The sequence below is a fragment of the Tupaia chinensis genome, unplaced genomic scaffold (assembly GCF_000334495.1).
Source record: "Tupaia chinensis unplaced genomic scaffold, TupChi_1.0 Scaffold000042_1, whole genome shotgun sequence".
In the NCBI taxonomy this organism is placed as follows: Eukaryota; Metazoa; Chordata; class Mammalia; order Scandentia; family Tupaiidae; genus Tupaia; species Tupaia belangeri.
In genome coordinates this window covers 1,589,335-1,612,210 of record NW_006159497.1, presented here as the reverse complement: position 1 = coordinate 1,612,210, position 22,876 = coordinate 1,589,335, and the positions used below count along the sequence as shown (strand labels likewise).

General features: G+C 43.9%; 1 protein-coding gene across 1 annotated transcript in view; it reads left to right on the top strand.

The window, feature by feature from the left end:
* RBFOX1 (RNA binding fox-1 homolog 1) overlaps positions 1 to 22,876 on the top strand; it is a 1,649,671-nt gene that overhangs the window by 1,123,501 nt on the left and 503,294 nt on the right. The window lies entirely within an intron of this gene.

Genomic DNA, 22,876 nt, shown 5'->3' with positions numbered 1-22,876 from the left:
TCCTTCCCTTGTTGAGCTCCAGCGTATCACCTTGCAGACAAGTGGCATCTCGCGGTTCCCTGTTTTCCTCTGCAGATGTTCACTCGATGACTTCTCACAAGCTTCTCAAACCCACCCAGCAGCGGCAGCGTTCTGCCTTCACACTGAGTGAGTGGCTTGCCATCCACTGATTGCAACAGGAATCTAAGTTTGTCCAGAAAGCTAATTCTCAAAAGGGGCCTGAACTAGTCAAGAAGGACATGTGCACATTTACATATGATTTGCATCTGCTTTACATAGGGCTGCACAAGCTGTGCTGTGTTCTCAAACATCACTCATGTTATATTTTAAGACCATCACAATCTTTAACTAACATTTAGATCACTTCTGCCATCTATATTTAAAGTGACCATAGTCCTAATCCATGGTGGGTAGGGAGTGAGGCACTCCCCGGGGTATCTGCACACACCTGGCAGGATTACTTGCTTCTCTGAGTTACCAGTCAGTCCACATTGTCATTCTCAGTGGACTTGGCTCCCACCTCCATCTCTTGCCATTCTCTCAGGCCCACCCCACACATGCAGCTTCACAAAAGGCCATTATGTGTAGAAAGTTTTAATGTGAGGTCAGAGGTTATGAAGGAATCATAGTACAGCAAACAAGACAGAAGTCAATAGTCACATCGCTGTGCCTAAGACATTTCCCTAGTCCTCTGAGACATCATGGATGGTTCACGGGTAGTTTTCCCTCATATTTTGACTGCTAGCATTCCCTCATCTCATCCTTCCCCTCTTCTTTTTCTTTCTTTCTTTTTTTTTTTTTGAGAAATTTTGCTATAGGGCACGTGCACTTGCCAGAAAGACAGAGAGAGACACAAAGACAGAAAGCGAGAAATCACTGCCCCGGGGAGATGGCCATGCTGCAGTCCCTTCTCCTCCATTCTCCTCTCAGGATTTTGGACATGCATGCACACGTGCCTGGTGTGAGTTTAAGCCACCAGGTCTGGGACTTGAACCATAGTTGACTACATGGGAGTCCAGCAACATAGCCATTGTGCTAACTGCTGGTCCCATCCCTCCCTTCTTCTTTCCCTCCTTTGTCTTCCCTTCTCTTTCTCCTCCTCTTCTCCTCTCCTTCCTCTCTTCTCTGTCCTTCATCTTCTCCCCTCCTTTTCCATCTTCTCTTCTCCTATCTCTGGTCTTCTCTGTCTCCTCCCTTCTCCTTTCATATGCCCCTTCTCTCCTCCTCTTCCTTTTTCTCTGTGTTTCTTTTCTTTTCTTTTCTTTTCTTTTCTTTTCTTTTCTTTTCTTTTCTTTTCTTTTCTTTTCTTTTCTCTTTTCTCTTCTCTTCTCTTCTCTTCTCTTCTCTTCTCTTCTCTTCTCTTCTCTTCTCTTCTCTTCTCTTCTCTTCTCTTCTCTTCTCTTCTCTTCTCTTCTCTTCTCTTCTCTTCTCTTCTCTTCTCTTCTCTTCTCTTCTCTTCTCTTCTCTTCTCTTCTCTTCTCTTCTCTTCTCTTCTCTTCTCTTCTCTTTTCTTTTCTTTTCTTTTCTTTTCTTTTCTTTTCTTTTCAGTCCCAGTGGATGTCAGGCAAGTCACTCATGGCACTCAACAAATGTGCGTTTGGTGTGAATGAGCTGACAAGCACGGACAAACCCTTTCCCCGCCCCTGAAGTTTACAGTGTTGTGTTGACAAAGAGACCAAGAAACAAAGAAAACATACACGAAAAGTACCAGTGAACAAATTGCCCTTATTATGAGGTTAGTAGCACATTTCCCAGGAATACTGAAGGGTTGCTTGTTGAACGTGAAGCCTGAGACGGTGTCTCCATATGTAGATCAGGGCGAGGAGGGTTCAGAGTGGGAGAACAGAAATATAAAGCCCTGAAGCCGCACAAGCTCAGTATGTTCAAGAAAGCCGAAAGCAGCCATTGCCGATGAGGTGGCCTTGCAAGGCAGAAGGGAGGGAGTCAGGTGGCGTGCTCTGTGGGCTATGGGTTGTTCTGTTGGTCTGTTTTGAAAGGGCTGATGTGACATCATGTACAGTGAGAGCATGTCATGGCCGGCTCAGGGGGGAATTTCTACCTTCCTATACTTACCCTACTTTTTCATATTGTGATAAAAACACTTCATAGGAACTTTCCTCTTGAGTTTCTAATCGTATAATACAGTGGTGGTAACTGCAGGCCCAGTGTTACACAGCAGAGCTGTAGAATTTCATCTTATATAGCTGAAACTTGGAGAACTGAGTTTTCATGCCTTTCTAGTCATTAAGGGTGCTGACAGAAACCCAGTCATTTGACCCAGGGTCTCTGGTGGAGGGAAGAAGAGAAGGAAGGCTAGGAGCTCCAGGTCTTTCTCCAGGGCAGACACAGAGGTAGGGGCTGTGATGATGGTCTCTGAGGTGAGCCAACACCTGGTCATGGAGTGCTCTGTGGGACAGTTACGAAGGCGCACATCATGTTCTGCTCACATGCCCAGAGCACGGTGGTCACTAGTGCCCACGCCTCAGCATCTGGGGTGGGATAGGAGGGCCGGCTGGCTTCCTCAGATGGCTTCACAACTTGATGAGTCTATGACAGATGTCGTTCTTCGAACACAGATGTGAGAGTCAGCCAGACAAAAGTAGAGTGCTTAGTTTTAGTTACTGGCATTGTGTGGGCTGGAGGGTGAACGGGGTGCTCACGCGGTAGTAAACGGGGTGCTGTACGACGCTGACCCACACAGGATGTTCTTTGCTCACATCTGGAGACTCTCCTGAGTACACTGGTCATGTATGTGCTCATGATCTGGGACTGCCCAAAGCTGGAGGTATATCGTGGCATTAGAATCCCATTGGGGGTTCTCTCTCTCCCTGCCCCTCAGTCATGGATGTAAATAAACTTTTAAAAAGTGACATTAGGAACTCAATAATGTGTTTAGCAGATTTAAGTACATGCTTAATGTACAGGCTAATTTAGAAAAATAATCCCCACTGCAGAATAACATTTATTGTCGGAGTGAGTCAGTAGAAATAGACTGTCTTTCTAGGAAGATGAATAGGTGGAATGAGTTTACTATAAAGTGACGTCTTGGTATTTGCACTGTGAGGATCTGCCTCAGTTAAGGATGGAGAGTAGGTGGGAGTGTGAGGTTGTGTGCTACTTTGCATTGCCAAATAAGCCTAACAGACCCCTTGTAAATATGCTCCATGCAGCTCGAGCAATTAGAATACTTCCAGGTTGGTTTGTTTGCTTGTAAGACAGAAACTTGCAAGCTCTTGAAAGTGAGTTACCTGCCATACCATAACCCCCTGCCAACCCTAAGTGTGAAGGCCAGTCTTATTGCCAGGTATATTGTACTCCCAGTCAAAGTGCTGGGAATGCTGTCCTGTCCCTCAGCTAGAATCGCTTTAAAAGGTGATCCTGGAGTCCTGTCAAGCACAGAGTGAGGATTTATCAAGTGACATACACATGCCCACAACATTTACGATGCGATTTCCCGTAACTGAATTCCCAGTTCCTGGCCAAGAAGAAGTGGGCAATGGAAGATGTTGAAAGGGGACATTTTAACACAGAAATGTTTTAGGGCACAGTTCTTTTTGTTTTTAGGCTGGGATTTATAGACAAACAATACTCTTTTAATCAGAAAAAATAAGATGGCAAGACTAGAGCAATTATGGTAACCCGAAGTCCCGGCTCCCTTCTCTCTGCCGTGCCCTGCCTCTGCTGTGTGTGTCAGGGCAGGCCCTCTGACAGTGCATCGGCTCCGCAGCCTTTTGCAGTCGGCTTAGCCTTTGCAGCTCATCGTAATCTCATGCTTCATCCTGGCAACTTCAAGGGCTTTATGGAAATACCATACAGATGTGTAGGTGCTTTTGCAGCGCGGGTAACTAAGTCTTCAAATAACCTCATCCATCTTAATGCCATTTCTTACCTGATCAGCAAGAGGTGTGCATTGTATTTTCTTGTATGGCAACTTCATTACCTTTGTGTCTTACACAGATGCCTATTCCCATGTATATTGCATCATCAACCAGACTTTATGGTGGCCCTCAGGTCACGTGTGGCCCTCCATTCCGGTAGTTTCAGGTCCATCAGCCATGTACATTTCTGACCAGACGGGACAGGCGTCTCATTATCTCCCCACTGTCCTTCCAGGACCATTATCTTCTGTCTACTTGGTTCATGCAAATGATAGAGGGAGGTACTCAATAACATAAAAGAGCCAAAACAGGACTTTATTAAAGCCTAATTAAATATACCCCAGACTGGCCCTGAACACAGTGCTGATAACAGGAGAGATGATCCAGTGAATATCGCTTCAATGATGAAATAATTAAGTTTGAATCACACTACAAAAGTGGAAATGGATGTGGAACTAACCCAATTCAGGACCACGTGAGTATTTATAATAATACCAGAAGGTGCAGAACCCTCAGTATAATGTTTTACACCAAAACAGTGCTCTGTGCTAAGAATTGTCTCTGCATCCTAAAGAAGGGTGAAGACGAAGGTAGACTTTATCTCTTTGTAACAGAACCCAATATCTGAGTAGCTGCCTGGGGTTCTCTGCATGACAGTTGCTTCTGGCCCAACCAGGGTTAACTTGTCTGTGTGACCCAACCAGCTAGCTTTGTGCTGGGATGTGCACGGTGGAGGGCAGCTGACCACCACCTGTCACCAGAGAGTATTTTACCTTTATTCAGGGTACAGAGCCAGAAGAAGAAAAAACTGTTGGAGTGGTAGCTCAGCTCCTGGAACTTTTCCTCCACTCTCTCCCAGCCTTAGTGGTAAAGCCTATCTATTATCTTTATTTGGGCCTCCTGTAAACAGAATTTATCTTGCCCCTCATCCACTGAAGTTGGTGCATGGCATCTTTTCTAGCAAGTTATAACTTTAGGGCTCACTAATTTTGTAGTGGATAAGCAAGAGACTCGGTGGCAACAGGAAAACCTGGAGGTGGTTGTCTGTTTAGTCTCTGGAGCTTGAGTTTTGGAGGCAGGCATTTCACAGGAGCTAAGATAGTCAGCCTGCAATCTACCGTGGGCTGAATCATATCTTTCTCAAAATCCATGTTAGAATTCTAATCCCCAGGACCTTACAATGTGACTGTATTCATGACAGGATATTTTAAGCAATTAAGTTAAAATGAGATCCTTAGGGTGAGCCCCAATTTAATATGACTGGTATTCCTTAAAGAAGAGATTAGGACCCAGACTTGTACAGACCACGTGAGGACATAGGGAGAAGATGGCCGATTTTGAGCCACAGAGAGAGGACTCAAAAGAAACCAATCTGCTGATATTTTGACCTCAGCCATCTGGCTTCCAGAACTGGGAGAGGATACATTTCTATTGTTTGGAACACCCAGGTTGTGGCACTTCATGGCAGCCTGTGCAAACCAAAACACCATTGACCCTAAATCTGTGTCCATGGAAAATATGGAAGGTTTAACCCCCAAAAATGAAAACACAGCTGTTTCTGGGGAACCCACTATCAGGCTGCCAAGGACAGCAGAAAGAAAAATGGTTTCTATGGAGTAGGGAAGCCAGGCAGAGTCATCCCACACTGGATGTCCCTCCTCCCTCATCTCTCGCAGACCCGTAGCCCAGACTCCTGGCCATGGCTAAGAAGCCCCACTTGGCCTGGCCCCTGGAACTCTCTTCAGTCAGTGCCTATCACTCTACCTTTTGGTCACCTGGTTGCCCCCAGGGTAGCCTCAGTTCTGCCCCTTAAGGCCTTTTGCTGATCAGATCAAGCCCACCAAGACAATCCAAGACAATCTTCTTTACTTAAAACAAACAAACAAAAATGATTGTACCTATTAATCACATTCATAAAATGCCTTTGTACTACCACAGAAAGGAGTGTTTGATGGGATAACTGGGCACTGTAGCCTAAGAGGTTGACACATTTGATGCTATGTTGACGATGATGTTCTTTATCTTGCTCTTTAAGAGGGAGAACACCTTACTGGTGTTCTTCAGATCCTTACTGGTCTTTTCTGATTGACAGCCTGATCATCATTCTCATATGAGGACATTCAAGCAGGTTGAATGGTGTCCCCAAGGTGATGTGGAGTTAAAAAGTAGGTGTGTGTGTGGAATGAGAGTAGAGAGCTAATATACAACCTGAGAGCTAATGTTAATATTGTATTATAGATGGGTAATTTGCCAAGAGAGTAGGCTTCAGGTACTGTTACCATAAGAAAAAGAATTAACAAGGAAAGAAGGGTAGCTAGATGAGACGACAGAGGGTGAATTGATTTGCTTGACCACAGTAATCACCTCCCTTTGTATCTATATATAAAGATGAGTCTGCCTTAAAAGTGAAGAACAGTCAGTCTGGGCCCAGCCGTGGTAGTAGAGGCAGTAGGAGAAAACTGCCACATGGGAAGGTCAGGATTTGGGTCCCAGGTTGACCTGAACACCATGCTACGTTCACATATGCCCCTGATGCTGGCTGGTAGGGAGGCTGAGGAGAAGATTGCTGTGTGACAGGACAGGTAGGGGTCTTTGTCTTCTGTCAGTCTCTCTCTCTCAGGAAGTAAGTAAAAGAGAAAAGGTAGGTAGGTCTGTATGATACTCAGATGGAAGCTTCTAACCAGTGGGTTGGTAGCTTTTCTAGGGACAGAAATGTGGGGCTCTAGGGCTCTACTGTTAATAAATATAGGAAATATTAAAAGTTTCAAAGAACATTTTCTTTGGAAAAAGCAGCCCTTGAATCTTAAATGATAGTGTTATGGGACTCCAGGGCCAACCCTGGCAAATGAAGAAACCCCTTTTATTCCCAGGGGAAATGATAGGAAGTTAACCTACATTGATGCCTGCACTGGGCATCCTGGGTGATTTTCCTGCCACTGAAGCAGCCTGAACTAGTAAGTTTCAGAGGGGCTTCAAGCCCCCTGGTCTGTAGGCTGCGCCGAGTCTTCACATCTTCCTCCAGTTCATCCCCCGCCCTTAGCACGAGGTGGTTGCAGAATTTCCTAATATAAATGCAAGCAAAATAAAATTAGAAATGTGCCGGTTGGGGGAAGCCAGCTACCCACAGACGCCGTAAATTGCCTTTCCCTCTCACCCCTCCTCCCTGCTTCCCACCCCTTCTCACCCCCGTGGAGCCACCCCAAATAACCCGCCTTGCCTGTCTGAGTCATTGCTTCTGCAAAAGCCGGGCCAGGAAGGTTCCAGACAAGTCAAGGGAGTAATGATTTGCTGATGCTGAGCAGTCAAAAGAGAAGGCATCAAAGAAAGGTGATAGGAGTAGCGTGTGGGCGGCAGGTCTGGAGGGATGCTTGGGGCAGACTGTTTGAGTGGCATGTGTCATGGAAGGTCAAGGGAAAAAGCTGAGCAATGAGAGAAGCACAAGCTGTTGAATTTTGCCATCACAGGGGCCACCTTTGTACGTGAATCTTTGTCTTTGCTTTCTCAACATGGGGATAGTTCTTTACCCTCAGGGGGAGGACTCCCTCAGCTGTAACCTCAGTGGCCCTGATGTTTGTTGTCTGAGGAACAGTTCTGCTATTTTTAAGGTATAGGCATATGAGTATGCAGAAGCTTCTTTGCGATATAGGAATCCCAAAATCTTGGTGCATCCTACAGCAAGTGTCTCAACATCATTAGGATCTCTGTAATGTGGATCATCAGCCAACGCCATACTCCCCCTGAACCAGTATCATGGGGTAGGACCTGGATATTCACATTTTTCCAAACAGAGTAGTCTCATGTTTCTAGAAAGCTTGGAACTTTGGCATAAGGGCATTCTCATCAAGTGTTAAGGAAAAGAAAAGGAAAAAGAGCATGAAATTAAAAATGAACTCAATATTCGAGGAGCTTAGTTATTGAGGATAAGGATTAAGATGATGATGGGACCAGCAGTTAGCATAATTTCTATGTTGCTGGACTCCCATGTAGTCCACCACGGTTTGCATCCGGACTCAGTGGCTTAAAAAAACATGCCAGGCATGTGCGTGTGCGTGCCCAGGATCCTGAGAGGAGAATGGAGGAGAAGGGATTGTGGCATGGCCATCCCCCCTGGAGGATGATTTCTCACTTTCTCTCTGTCTCTCTCTGTCTATCTGGTGAGCACACGCACCCTATGGCAAAACAAAACAAAACAAAACAAACTCTCAAAAAAACTGATAATGTTGACAACACTAGAAATAATATTATGAAGAAGTGGTCGTGGGTGCCTATTATTGAGCTGTGGCTATACCACCCACACCTGAAGAAACACTACCTGAAACACTTTAATTGATCCTACCAATGATCCTTTGAGACTAGTACATTGTGCCCATCCTTTCTTTAATAAATAGGATGAAATAAAAGAGGGCCAAAGAGTTGAATAACTTGTCAAAATATTACTGCTAATGAGTATTAACAGTGTACGGCTATGGGTCCCCTGGATCCCAGAGCTTGGGCTACTGACCACCTCAAAATACTGCTAAAATCAGGAGCAATGCAAGATCCTCTAGCCATACCTGGGGCAGAGAAAAAGTTAAGTTGGATTTTCCCCCTTGGTTAGTGGTTTTCCATTTAGACTATGTAATAGAACTTTCTGGAATGCTTAAAAAGTAATTTTGTCCAGGTCCAAACCCAGACTAATTAAAGATAATTTTAGGAAGATAGGGCTTGTTGATCATCAATTTTTGGTTTTGATTTTTAAGTTATAAGTCATTGGTAGCTAGAGTTGAGAATTACTCCCCCAAATAACAGATTTTCAAAATATGGTCTTAAATCAGACTTCAGTAGGTTGTTCAAAGTTTTCATGTGCTGGAACCAGCAGATGGCATAATGATTACATTGCTGGATTCCCACGTAGTCGACCGTGGTTTGAGTCCTGGACCCAGTGGCTTAAACTTATACCAGGCTCATGTGCGTGTGTGCCCAAAATCCTGAGAGGAGCCTGGAGGAGAAGGGATTGCAGTATGGCCATCGGGGGTGAGTTCTCACTTTCTTTCTGGTGAGTATATGTGCATCATAGCAGAAGTCTCTCAAAACAAAACAAAACAAAAACAAAGTTCTCATGCTTGAGCGTTTATTGAGGGTATAGGTGTGATTCTTCTTAATTCTCAAAGAAATCCCCTAATGGGTTAAAAGCATAACCAAAAAAGGTAGAAAAGGTGCTGGTAACCATAATCCCTTTAATTGAGAGCCTACCATGAGCCAGGAATTTGAAACGGACTCTTTACATGAGTAATCTTATTGAATCATCCAAACAGCACAGTCTGATCCCATTTTACATGCAAGTGAGCTGAGGTTCAAGGAGACCAGTGAATTCACTTGATATGTCCCTACGAATAAAAGATAGAGCCATAAACCAACTCAAGTCTATTTAGTGCCAAAGCCAGTTCTTTTTAATAGACTTCCCTGATGGATGAAGGTTGAAGAAAGTTCTGCTCAGAAGTAGGGTGGAAATTCAGACAGCTAGAGCGCTTCACCAGCCAGAGGGCATGCAGTTTTGGTGCATTGTTAAGAAAGGAAACTATTCCAAGTTTGCACTGTGGAGCTCAGGATTAATCTGTACTGTCTTGATGGAGCAAGTGAGAAGGCATTTGACATTTCCCCTTTGCCTAAGTCTCCATCCTTTCTGGAAGCTTCTGACCTTGCTGTGGGGAATTGCTTTTATCCTTTTCTTTTCCCTTCCACCTTATTTTCTTCGTCTCTGACTAAGTATGTCAAGGAAGAAAAGTGTTTTTGTTTGTTTGTTTGTTTGCTATAGGGCATGTGTGCTCACCAGAAGGACAAAGACTGAGAGACAGAAAGTAAGAAATCTCCCCCCAGGGGGGATGGCCACGCCAAAGTTCCTTCTCCCCATTCTCCTCTCAGGATCTTGGGCACACACACACATGCAGCTTGGCAAGTGAGAAGGCATTTGACATTTCCCCTTTGCCTAAGTCTCCATCCTTTCTGGAAGCTTCTGACCTTGCTGTGGGGAATTGCTTTTATCCTTTTCTTTTCCCTTCCACCTTATTTTCTTCGTCTCTGACTAAGTATGTCAAGGAAGAAAAGTGTTTTTGTTTGTTTGTTTGTTTGCTATAGGGCATGTGTGCTCACCAGAAGGACAAAGACTGAGAGACAGAAAGTAAGAAATCTCCCCCCAGGGGGGATGGCCACGCCAAAGTTCCTTCTCCATTCTCCTCTCAGGATCCTGGGCTCGCACGCACATGCACCCGGTGTGAATTTAAGCCACCGGGTCCGGGACTTGAACTGCGGTCGACTACATAGGAGTCCAGCAACATAGCCATTACACCAACTGCTGGTCCCGAAAGTGTTATATTTCTAATGGGGCCAGTGTAAACTCTTCATTTAATCAGGGTATCTTTTCCCTACTATTCTACTAATTTTTCTTACCCAAAGGACTTCTGAGATTTAATTCCCTATGCCTGTGGAAGGAAGATGATCTTTACAATGACACAGTGATCTTACCAAACAAATATGTTTCCCTAGAGATCTGACCTGATTGTTCAAGCTAATCACCTTGGCATCCTACTTAATGCCTCCCTTCTGCGTAGCTTGTTCCCTTTCTTCTCACAATAAATTATCTTCTCTTCCCTGCCTCTCAGATCCATCAATTCCTTTCATGTTCACCCTCTCTCTGGCCCAACCCTCCTGTATTTCTTGAACAAGAAACTGCTCTGACTTCTGTATGGTCAGCCTCTCTCTCTGCTACCTCCACTCCATCCTTTGCAGATAGGGCAAATCTTTTAAATACAATCCCAACCATCCCTATACCACTTATGACCCTTCAGTAGCTTCTGTGAGCTCTGGAAATCAAGTTCAGAACCCTTCCTATGGCTGACACTGTCTTCCTTTTTGCTGTCCAGTCTGATTTCTCTGCGCTGTTTTCCTTCACTCCCTCAATCCCACCTCTGCAAATTAAAGTGAATAAACATCTCTGACACCTTATGACTGCATATATGGGATTATAAATGGTAGCTTGTTTTACAGCAAGAAGATTTTTGTTTATTTTCTAGACAGTTTTATTGAGATATGATTGACATACCATAAAATTTCCTATTTAAAGTGTGTAATTCAATATTTTTTGGTATATTTGCATCATTGTGTAGCCAATACCACAATCTAATGTTAGAACATATTCATCGCTCCTTAAAGATCCTTGGGTGGATTAACACTTATTCCCCCATTACTCCAACCTGAGGTAACCACTAATTTTCTCTCAGTCTCTTACCTATTCTGGATATTTTGTATGAATGGAATCATACTTTGTCTTTTTTGTGTCCGACTTTTCCACTTGGCATAATGTTTTCAAGGCTCACCCATATTGAAGCATGCGTTGCCAGAGAACATTGTGTAGTACAGATATACCACGTTTTATTTATCTGTTCACCAGTTGGTGGACATTTGGGTTGTTTCCATGTATCAGCTCTTGTGAATCCTGCTACTATCTGTGTGTTGGTTAAGAACATCAATAAGCCCAGGTACTTCCATTTATCAAGAGGAATTCAGCTAGTCTTTTGATTTTTCTAAGCTTCAGCTCCAGTTTTCTCTTCTATAAAATTGGAATCATTATAGCATCTACTTCATAGGTCCTTGAGTCTCCCACATGGACAAAGTCCTTGGTTTGAGTCCCAAGACCCCCTGAGCATGACAGATGTGCATGCCCATGACCAGGCCAGTGAGGCAGGAAATGGATCACAACAAGGGGACTTTTTGAGGGGTGCCTATTTCTGTGTCTTTGTCTATATTTCTTTCTCTCTGTCAGAGGAAAAAAAAAGAAACCTAAAAAAAAATAAATGTGATGATATGAATAGAGAATTTAGGGCAGCATCTAGTGTTTTATTAGCCACTCACAGACCTAACAGTAGTTCTGTGCTACTAGCCACTCACACACCTCAGCTATCATTCTATGAGTACCCGTTTTGTTCGGACAAAATCCTCAGAGTAGCAGTTGTTGGCAGCTACTACCTTTTCACAAATATTTATTTAATTTTTACTATGTCATGGTCATTCTTTTCTTTTTTTAATCCTGTGATATAGTCAATCTTTTCGCATTTCATATGAAGAGACTGAGACTAAGGGAACCTTGGAATGTTGGGGGAAAGCATGCAGGATTTCTGATTGAAGCCAACTCCTGAATATTTGGAATCCATGTTCTTGGTGTTTGTGAGTCTGCTGTCTAAGTTTGCTTTTTATTCATGATAGAGCTTATGCACATGCATGTGTGAAAGAGAGAGAGAGACATGAACCCCCTTCACAGGGACCATTCACTGTACAACCCCTTGCCCTGGTCCTTGCGCCCACCAGATCTTGGGGACTCGTCACAGTGCCCTGTGTGTTTCAGCCTGACCAGGTCAGGGATTCAAGCTGTGGTCGCCATGTGGGATCTGGCTTCTCTTGACAGTGCAGTACTGCTGTGCCATGGATCCAGCTCCTCTGCTTACCTCTTGACTTCTGCCCCATGTCTGCCACCTGTGATCTTATCCATTGAAAAGACACAAAGATCATGAGAGAGCTGGTTCTGAGAATATAGTCAAATACAAGGCTTAAAAGGGAAAAAACATCTACGCAGGGGTGCTTCTTATCCATGAGAAAGGTGGTGTGGTGAATAGTCACTATTTCCTTTTGTCTCAGAAAAGGCTTTCTTCACAGCAGGAACAACAACAATGAGACATCAGAAAGAACTTCCTCGTTGTTGATGTTTTGAAATCCTGAGTAGCTTATCTGAGAACGGGCTGCAGTATTCTCTCTACTGAATGCGTGTGTATGCGTGTGTCAGCTTGTGTGTTGGTGTGTGTCTGTCTGTCTGCCTAGAGCTCCCCTCTTCAGAAGCCAGACCCGGCCATTCTGTTGTGCCAGCTCCCAAGCCCTGTGATTCTTTGCCCAGGCAGTGGGGAAGTGAGCACAAACCTTGTGTTTTCTTCTCTTTTCCACGAGTCTGGCTAAATCCTCCGCAAATCACGATTTTCTACCTCTCAATTAAAACATTGGCTTAACATTGTAACTGGGCCATAACTGGTCTTTTGCTTACTTTTCTTCATCTCCTTCATATGAGACACAGAGAGACATGGAAAGAAAGATAAAGATACAGTAAGAAAGATTTGAAGCCGTGTCTGAACCTAGTCAGAGAGCTCATACAGAAGGGGAATGTATATTTGAATGAGAAAACACTAAAACAGTAACTAGGTGTCACTCTTTTACCAACCTTCACAGTAATTGAGTAGACAAGTAGGCAAAAAAAAATTTTTTTGAATGATTTTTTTAACCAGAAGATGTGATTTGTCTTAAGGTTTCCAGGGTTATGCTGTGTGTGTTTTCCCTTTCCTTCTAACTAGCTGTGAGAGTTTGGCAAGTCATTTCAGAGTGATAAAAAAGGGGAATTTCAGCAGGGATTGCCTCCGACTTTTTCTCTTCCCCAACAGTGATGCAATCAAGAGTCCGCAAATCTCAGAAGTGACTGCTGCATTTTGGTGGGTTCGAGCTGCCCCCCCTCCGTCTTTCATCCATCCCAGGTGGTTAGTACGTTCAATGCACTCTTCTCTCTGGGGTTTGGGCAGACACATGGGCTGTCCCTTGCCGAGCTGAGATTGCTGTGTTCATGAAACTGCCTGTTACATGCTGGTGGTCACAGGAGAAGGAGAGGTGTGAAGGGCTTGAGGCCAGGCAAAGCAAGCCTTTGCAAATGAAGGTGGCGTTGACGACCAGCAGTCTTCATTATCCCTATCGTCACAGGCAGTCAGGCTGGCTCTTTGTCAGCCCTGCTCAGAGAAGCCTTGTTAATTCACCCCCATGAAAATGGAAGTTTCATACACATTGACATAATTAATGAAGAGGCAGGCAGCATGCTCTACCAATTAACACCACAGGGAAAAGTAAAATGGGCTTTCTTTTGGCGTGTTGTGCCAAAGTTAAGGACTGTAACACACAGCAAATAAATAGAGATGCTTTTAATGAGCCGCAAGATCGAGCTGAATAACTCAGAAAGGATGGTGGATAAACACTGCCAACTCTTTGCACCGTTAAGAGTAATTGATGAGCATAGTTAAAAGTTTTTGGGGAAAGGGGACTGTCGGCCACTGCAGCCGTACTCGTTTGTAAATCTATATTCCCCTGAAAGTTACTGTTAGGTGTGTTAAAGGATGTAATGTAGAGTTGGAAACAAAAATGATAGAGTAGGCATTTTGTAGCACCCAGAAAATATGGCTTAGCTGTTCCAGAAAGAACAAGTGTGGTGGATTTTTCACACTTGATGGGATTGTTTTCATCAAACTCAAAGCAAAACCGGTACCTCCACCATAGATCCCTGCTCTGAGTATACCCCATAAATAGGAGGAAGGGAATTTTGAAGAGAAAGCCTGGTGGATCATTTAATTATTTTTTCTATGTTTATGAGATTAAAAGAGGATCTTCTTTCCACCGAAGGATTTCTCTTTGTTTCTGCAAGAGCAGTGCTTCATACAAAGTTTTCTGGCCTAAGAGAAATCCACTAGATCAAAAAGGCAAAAAAAAAAAAAAAATAGGGTTCAGTAGTTATTTTAGGGGTTTTAGACATTGAGTTCAATTGTCTTTTTGTTAATGTGGTGTATCTGGTCCAATTTAGGCTTCATTTCAAAATTAAAGTGTCTGCATATTTAACTTCAGACAATCTAATGGTGTATGTCAGGTTAAAACCCACATACCCACATACCCATCCTGCTCTCCTTCTCCCCTCCCTGTTTCCAGCAACCATCACTGCAAAAGGGAAGAGGAGAAATCCTTGCCATTAGTCAGGAGCATGCTTCTGGTATGTGAGAGAAGTATGGCAGTCATTGGTGGGCCTCTGCTCCTGCCCATCTCTCCTGGCTCTGGCATTTCACCATGAATGTGATTCCATTTCCACAGCTCATTTATGTAACATTGCCCTAAGTACAGGCCAATGGCTTAATCCATTGTGACTCAAAGAAAGAGCGATACATTACAGTACTAGAGAAGAAACCATGAAATTTTCAAGGGATAGCGTGTTGGTACCAACACGGCACCCTCCTACATGACTTTCCGAGACTTGACCAGGTGCCGTTTCTGCCCTGTGTGTCCACTTTGGAGGAAACCCTAACATCAGGTGTGTCTTTTGGAAGCTGCACCTATTTCTGTTATGCAGGAGCCATTGCCTCATCTTCTTTCTAGTTTAAATCGTCCACTTCATAAATAATGAGTGGCAGTATTTTGGGGACTGTGGTCCTTGGACCTGCTTTGGTGTCCTCGTGCGTTCTGGCTACAGGTGGGGTTCTCAGGCCTGTTATAGCTCATCTGTTCTATCAGGTGGCCCTGGAGCTGACATTTCTAGTGGGCGTTATGGTATGCCCATGAGCTCTTACTTTCTAACCACATTTAACCTCCCATTGTGCTTTTCACTTACACAACCCTGTGCCCTCTTAGGACTGCTTACTTAGACAATCTAAATACATTTGTGTTTCAAAGGCTGATGAGAAAGTGATATCTATCCAGTAAAACCACAATTCATTGTTTTCCCGTTCCAGCAATGAAGAACTTAGCTTATCAGGCATGCTCACCATCTGGTATGTGTTCACTCCATTCCTTAAGATGAGGCCAGAATTTTGTGACTGAGTTTTGATTTGATTTTCTGTGTCTAATATTGTAGTTCATATTTAGATGTTTCCATAAAGCTATCCCTGTCTTTTAAAGAGTGTGGATTAAAACAGCTGCCTTGTGCATTGAAGAGTTCAAGAAATAGTTTGGCAATTGTTAGAATAAGGTCTTCACAACCCTCAGGCAGGTATCAGAAGGTGACTGGGCCAAATTATAAAATGAAAACCCTAGCTTCTAACACTTTTTCTTTATAAATTGTCCTCTACACTACATACGCACTTTTAAAAAGTACTTCAAAATTCCAGCATGGGTGTTCGGTGCCCATTGAAGTTGGCTACTCTGCTGGAATGGTGCCATGTCTCAGAAGTGATCCGAGAAGGCAAAGAAGCTGGGGATGGAAGCATTGCTTCTCTTCTCAGAGGACTTCCTGATTTATCTCCCTAAATCCGCAAGAAGTGACATCTCAGCATGTCCAACTACAAAATGGGTAGAAAGCGATGAAATGCAGGAGAGATTTCTGAGCTGTGGTTTTTCTTCTGTGATGGAAAAGGAGAGAGGTGGCATTTTATTCTTACCATTATGAGCTAGCCTGTCAGTCATTTAACATTTTCTCATGAAGACACAAAGTCAAGTTTTGAATACTTGTGTCACTCCTTCCAGGTGATATCGTGAAATTCGGTGGTGAATATTTCAGCTAAAAAAAGATTCCTTGCCTAAAAAGCCCATCTGGAGGTAAGAGAGTGTCACAGAAATGACCACACCAGAGGGTAGGTGGCTCACAAAGGGCCTTCAGTTCTACTTGTTTATTGTTCATGAATGCAGTGAGTCCCTGCAGTGGAGGAGAGGACACTGCCTTTGACAGACAAGCAGGCCTACTGTGCAGTCTCACTGGGCTACGTGGGTAGTTTCTGTGTCAGTCCTGATTATTAATACATTCCTCAGCAACTAGACTTTCCTCATTCATTCGTACTGAGATGTTAGGGCATGTAGCAGCCCAGAGCTCTGTCAAAATGAATTGTCCCCTTGAAAAGTTGGCAGTGACGGGAAGTGACAACCTAACACATGCTAAAACCCTCTTGATACCAGGACCCAGAGGAAGCAGGGGGGGTGGTACCCAGAGGCCTTAGGCATCCTAGGTGCTGGTCATAGTTCTACCGGCTGGTTTTGAGTCCCTTCCCTGCCACTTGTGAGCGCATGGTCTCTGCATGTTTCTTCACACCTTTAAGCCTTTGTCTCTCGTAGGGCTGTTGTGCAGACTGCATGGCATCATGTGCCAGGTCTTATGCAATGCCCGACAGGGCTCTGCTGCAGCTGTTGCAAAGATGGTAAACAGGCACCAGCACCATCTCATGGCTGCCAGCAGTGCTCTGAATGTGCTCCCTACAGAAGTTTCAGGGCTTAGTGGCTTACTAAAGAGGCTGCCTATCTAGGATCCCCACTTCTAATTTTTGCCCAGCCAGTCTTCTTATTTACAGTTAGCATCTCCCCGCGAGGGTCCCACGTTATCCTGCATAAATGTCTCTGTTGCATGGCTGTGTCAGTGTGGCTTCTCCATCCAGCTGCCTCTGATGGAGTCCAGCCTGACTGTTGGACCGACAGCTGAGTAGAGGTCAGCAGCAGCCCAGGAGGCTGTCTATGCGGGTGAGTAAAGGCAGGTTCCCTGAATCCACAAGAGTCAGAGGCTGAAGCACAGGACCAGGAAGGTGACCACTCATGGCAGAGGACACTTGAGATCAGAGATCAGGTTTGGGATCAGGACCACAGTAGGGGAAGAACCCTAGAGAAGTCCATGCAGGCCTAAGTGAAACTCTGTGTGTCTGATTCTCAGAGAATGTGAAAGGATTTTTTAAGCCGACAGTCTATCAGTAGTAGAAAGGACTTCCACATTTGTTGGATCTATGTGGTGGGCTATACAGATAGATGTGAGAAGAGAAACCAGACCCAAGTGCAGACTACTCAGCTGTGATAAAGTCGCATAGGTAATGCTAATGTGTGATACAGTATAGCAGAGCATGTTTAAGTGCTTTATCTGTAGGTATTACTTATCAGAACTCCAGTTTTATAGATGCGTTCACACAGCCAATGTTTGTACAGGTCAAGGTGGTTCCATCCAGGTCAGCTTAACTCCCTCTTAATGGCCCTAAGTGTTATGTTATTCATTTTAGTGTCTTGTGCCTTCAAGCTAAAAAAATATTGAGTCAAATTCCCCACTGTGTGAAAATAATGCTGAGATACAAAAGTGCAGAATGTACGAGGAAATGAGTGAGGCGGACAAAGGGAGAGAATGGATCCCTGGAAATTTTTTGGTTTTCTTTATGTCTAATAGAAATGGAGGCAGTTTCTAAACCAAAAGTGTGTCATTTCTTTTTTCTAGAAATAGTAACTTCTCTATTGAAATCCATCTATTTTTCTCTCTTTTTGAGAGATTTTTGCTATAGGGTATGTGCACTCACTGGACAGACCGAGAAAGAGAGAGACAGAAAGTGAGAAATCACCCCCCAGCAGGGATGGCCACACTGCAATGCCATCTGCTCCATTCCTCTCTTGGGATTTTGGGCACACATGCACATGCTCCTGGTCTGAGTTTCAAGCCTCCGGGTCTGGGACTTGAACTGCTTCAGCCGTGTGGGAGTTCAGCAATGTAACCATTACACTACCTGCTGGTCCCCAAATCCACCTGTTTATTGATTGGCTGATTGACTGATGTTTAGAGAGAGAATCATGTTAAATTATATTCCAGCGTGGTAGCATCACATTACACTTAGAGGATAACACATGGAATTAAGAGATTATGGAAGGATTATTAGATATTTTAACAATAAACAAGATCAAAGGTACATGGTTGAAGTAGGGCAGATTATTGAGATGTCAGATGGCAAAATTATGTTTATCATAATGCAAATTACAACTTCTAGCTCACAGTAAGGCTTTATCACTTTGTACTACTTCTCAGGTATCTCTTTACAAGTGACTAGGACACATCTGTACCAAATAAAAATTCATGCTATGGCAAATTAGCCTCAGGTCTGCCCCAATTGGTACATTCAATGATGAACAGCCATATTCCCTGGCACTTTGTTTCTCTTGTCTGAAATATCCTTTCTATTCCTTCAAAAACCAGATCCAAGCCACTTGTTCCTGTGAGGAAAAACAACTAGACAAAAATATTCCTAATCAGGAATTTTGTCCTGTGCATCACACACTAGTTTACTCCTCAATTGCTTACTTGCAAGTAATTGGGAAAGGATAATCAGCTTAAGAAACAGTTCCAAATCATTTTTCTGTTGTTGTTATTATCTTTAAAATATCATATAATGACCTTAGAAATTATCTGGCTTGTTGCTGTAGCTGGAGAACTCTTAGACCCTACTCAACAGCTGCTGAACTGTACTCTTCTCTGAGACGTAGATACAATCCATGAATTTTCTTATGTCCTTATTTTTAACTGTCGTGGCTTCCTGTATCAAAGTAGCTAAATTTGAAACAAGTTCAATGTCATTGCCTTTAAGGATCAACTTACCTTTCTGGGCATGAGCTACTGAACAAGCAACACTTGGTCTCATTCGAACCCTCCGGAGGTATTCTTCACCCAAGAAATTTGGGATTTGAATGCGAGACCCATTCTCCTGAATAACAACATTGTGGGGAAATGGACATACACAGACCTCACCTTGTAGTGGAAGCCCAGGGTAACACCCTTGACCATGTTCTGTCCATGACTACAGACGGTGTAAGCTGTAGCCAGTTCCTTTCGGTTTCCCCACCATTTGTCAATCTGCAGCATCTTTTTTTTCTTTCCAAGGAGACTGAGATCTACATTGATGTGATTGAAGTCCGTCCACAGGGTTCCTCTGGGGCCCTTCACAGTAACGGTGTGTCCCTTAAGAGTGACATTGACATTCTCTGGGAGGTCGACGATCTGATTGCTGAGAATGGTCTTCGATCTCCCAGTAGATGTGGCAAAGATGGAGCCCAGCTATTTCTTAAGGCTGCTTGGTTAGCACACCTTACAGTTAAATGTATCAAGTTCAAAGTGGGCATATGTTAATAAATAGACACATCTAATTATTCTGCACATGCCTTATGCATTTTATGAAATAGTATGAATTATAAGTATAAAAATAAGGTATGTATTATGCTTTTTTAGTTTACTATAAGGCATGTGCACTTACTGGAGAGAGATAGAGAGATACAGAGGTAGAGAATGAGAAATCACCCCCCAGAGGGGATGGCCATGCCACAATCCCTTCTCCATTCTCCTCTCAGGATCTTGGAACTGCACACACATGCACCCAGAGTGCTTTTTTTTTTTTTAAGGAAAATGTTTGCTATAGAGCACATGTGCTCACCAGATACACAGAGAGAAACAGAAAGAAAGTGAGAAAACATCCCCCAGGGGGCATGATCACACTGCAATCCCTTCTCCCCGTTCTTCTCTTGGGATCGTGAGGATGCACGCACATGTGTATGGCATGAGTTTTACATGGCTGGGTCCAGGACTTGTACTGCAGTCAACCACGTGGGAGGCCAGTGACATAACCATTACGCCATCTGTTGGTCCCACCCAGAATGCTTTTTCAAGCCTCTGAATCTGAGATTCAAACTGTACATTGGCCATTAGGATCCAGTCACCTTAACTACCACACCCCCTGTCTGACCCTAACATATATTTTTAATGTAAGACCTATGGGATGAATACACAGTTCTTCAGTTGAGTGTTAAAGGCTTTGCAGAATCTAGATTTTTCAAATGCTATTCTCTACCCTGACTCTTCTATTGCCTGAAAAATGTCTCAGTTGAGGAACTCAGTGTAGTGCCTTAATGGGAAGAGAACCACAATACAAATATTTAAATTATAAAATGGCCTATGTAAGTCATAGAACAAGCAAAAGTCATGGAACACATTTCTCTAAAAGTTATCATTAAATTGAGCAGGTTTAAAGTCAATATCCTCACTTTATCAGAAGTCATTATCAGCCCCAGGGACATTAGAATGCTGCCCACATCAGTTAGTGGACCTTGCTGTGGCCTGACCCACCGAGGGTGTCTCCAGCCCAGGGGTCCTCAATCTTGGCCACATATTATTGAGACAAGCACCTTCCTCAGTGCTTCTGAGTTACTGAGCATGGGGGGAGGTTTGAACATCAGGATTTTAAAACTTTTTTTTAAAAAATTGAGCATATATTGGGGTGGGTCAGGAGGGAGTCATGTCTCCACGTGCAAATATTTATTTGGTTAAAATGAAACAGAAGGAGCAAGTAAGCTATGTTTGGGAAAATCAATGACTATTCTACACACCATTCAAGAATTCTTGTTTGGGGGCTTTTCTGGCTATGGGTGCCCAGGGTTTTGTCAATCAAAATGTGTTTCAAAGACCAGCACCACCAGCCTCTCTTGAGAACCAATGGGAGATACAGACCATCGGACCTGAGCCACACCTGCCAAGGCAGGAGCTACGTCTTACCACGATGCTGCGCACTTTGGGCTGGAGTCCTGCTTCAGCTGCAGTGATGAGGGTGATGATGACAGAATCTGCTTTTATGGAGCATCTGCTAACTGCCAGGTGTTCTGCTGAGACATATTTGGGATGTGCTCCTTAAGTCATTGAAGGAATTGCACTCCCATAAGGTGATGTATGGAAACCACTACATGAAGCGGCTGACATCCAGAACTCTGAAAAGGAGTAATTTTCATCATCATCATCGCGTCTTGTCTAGTATGTTCATCAACCTTGGGACAGGAAGCATGGCTCTGCATATGACCTCGCTTACAAGTGATGTTCTCCCCCTGGACCACATGAGATGCTGAAATCAGGGTCTTGCATTGAAAAGTAACTAAGCTGGAGTGGGAGTGGACCCTTCACTCTCCTGAACTCTTTAGGTTATGAGTGACAGAAACCCAAATATAACTGTCTTTAGACAAGGGTAGACTGTATGGGACTTTTATGTCTCTAGTTGGGGTTTCAGGCATAGCTGGATCAAAGTGACCAAATGATAAATCCTTGGAAAATGCCTTGCTGTATGTGTAGACTCTGCTTTTTTTGCTGTTTGTTTTATCCCTTGGCACACTTTTCCCGAACAATGGCAAGATGTTCACCCTCCATTTTGGGCTGAAACCCTTTTACTTTGTCAGGACTGGCAGAAGAAAGAGCACCTTTCTCACAATGGTGAAAGCCAACATTCCAGGGATGACTCTCATGCATTCTGTGCCCAACCCTGAGCCAATGTCTCTACCCAGGAACATAGGATGTCCTGACCAGGTAGGCTTGGCCCCAAGGATGACTAGTAAGACCCCTGTGAACCACAAGTTGCATGGCCCTATAGGATTAGGGTAGAGAAGGGCTCAAGTTCAAGGGACCATGTTCATTACAGACCCTCGGTTATGAGAGCCAGGTAGAAGGAAGTCTGTTGGCAGCGAGTCACGTGGCTCTGCCCCTACAAGGGTGTGCGTTCTGAGGGCCAAACATGGTCTGTCCTAACGACTCCTCTCAACTACATCTCCTTGGGAAGGAGGAGCCAATGTCGGGGCTCTGTATGGAGCGGTGCTAAGTGCTTGCACAGTTAATACACTTTGTATCCTCCCTCTGTGAGACAGCAAAGACTTCCAGAATCAGCCTCCAAAACCAGATACAGAGAAATCCATCAATGGGGCTGAAGTCTCAGCTAATCCAGACAGCGAGGACTCCCAGCTCATGTAAAAACCTACACTGCTATACATGCCTTCTGAAAAGAAATCAGTAAGCAAATTTTGTCATTAAAATAGGCCTTTGTCAGAGGTGACCAACTTGAGGCTCACAAGGAAATGAACTTTATGACTTGTAGGTACGGGGAGACTTCAAAAAGTTCATGAAAAATAGACTTTCAGTACAAAACTTGAAATTCAGTTTTTCTTTTTCCTTTCCTTTTCTTTCTTCCCATTTTTTAAAAAGATTCTTGTCATAGGGCATATGCACTTGCCAGAGAGAGAGACAGAGGGAAAGTGAGAAGTCACCCCAAAGGGTGATAACCATATTGCAGTCCCTCCATTCTCCAACTTGGGATTTTGAGCACACACACACATGTGTCTGGCATGATTTTCAAACTGCTGGGTCCAGGATTTGAACCGTGGTTGACCATGTGGGAATCCAGCTCCTTAACCACCATGCCACCTGCTAGGTCCCACATATAGCTCTTATGTAATACACATTGTCCGTAAATTTTTTGAAGACCCCTTGTATAGCAGTGTTTCTGCTCATATACTATGTGTGTTTCTAAGGTAACATTTTATGTAAAAGTACAAATTTCTAGCTTTTCTTCATCCCTGTGAGGTAACCGACAGCTAGCATCGAGGGGTGGCAGCCCTCATGACCACGCACGCTCACTCCACGTCCCCCAGCATTC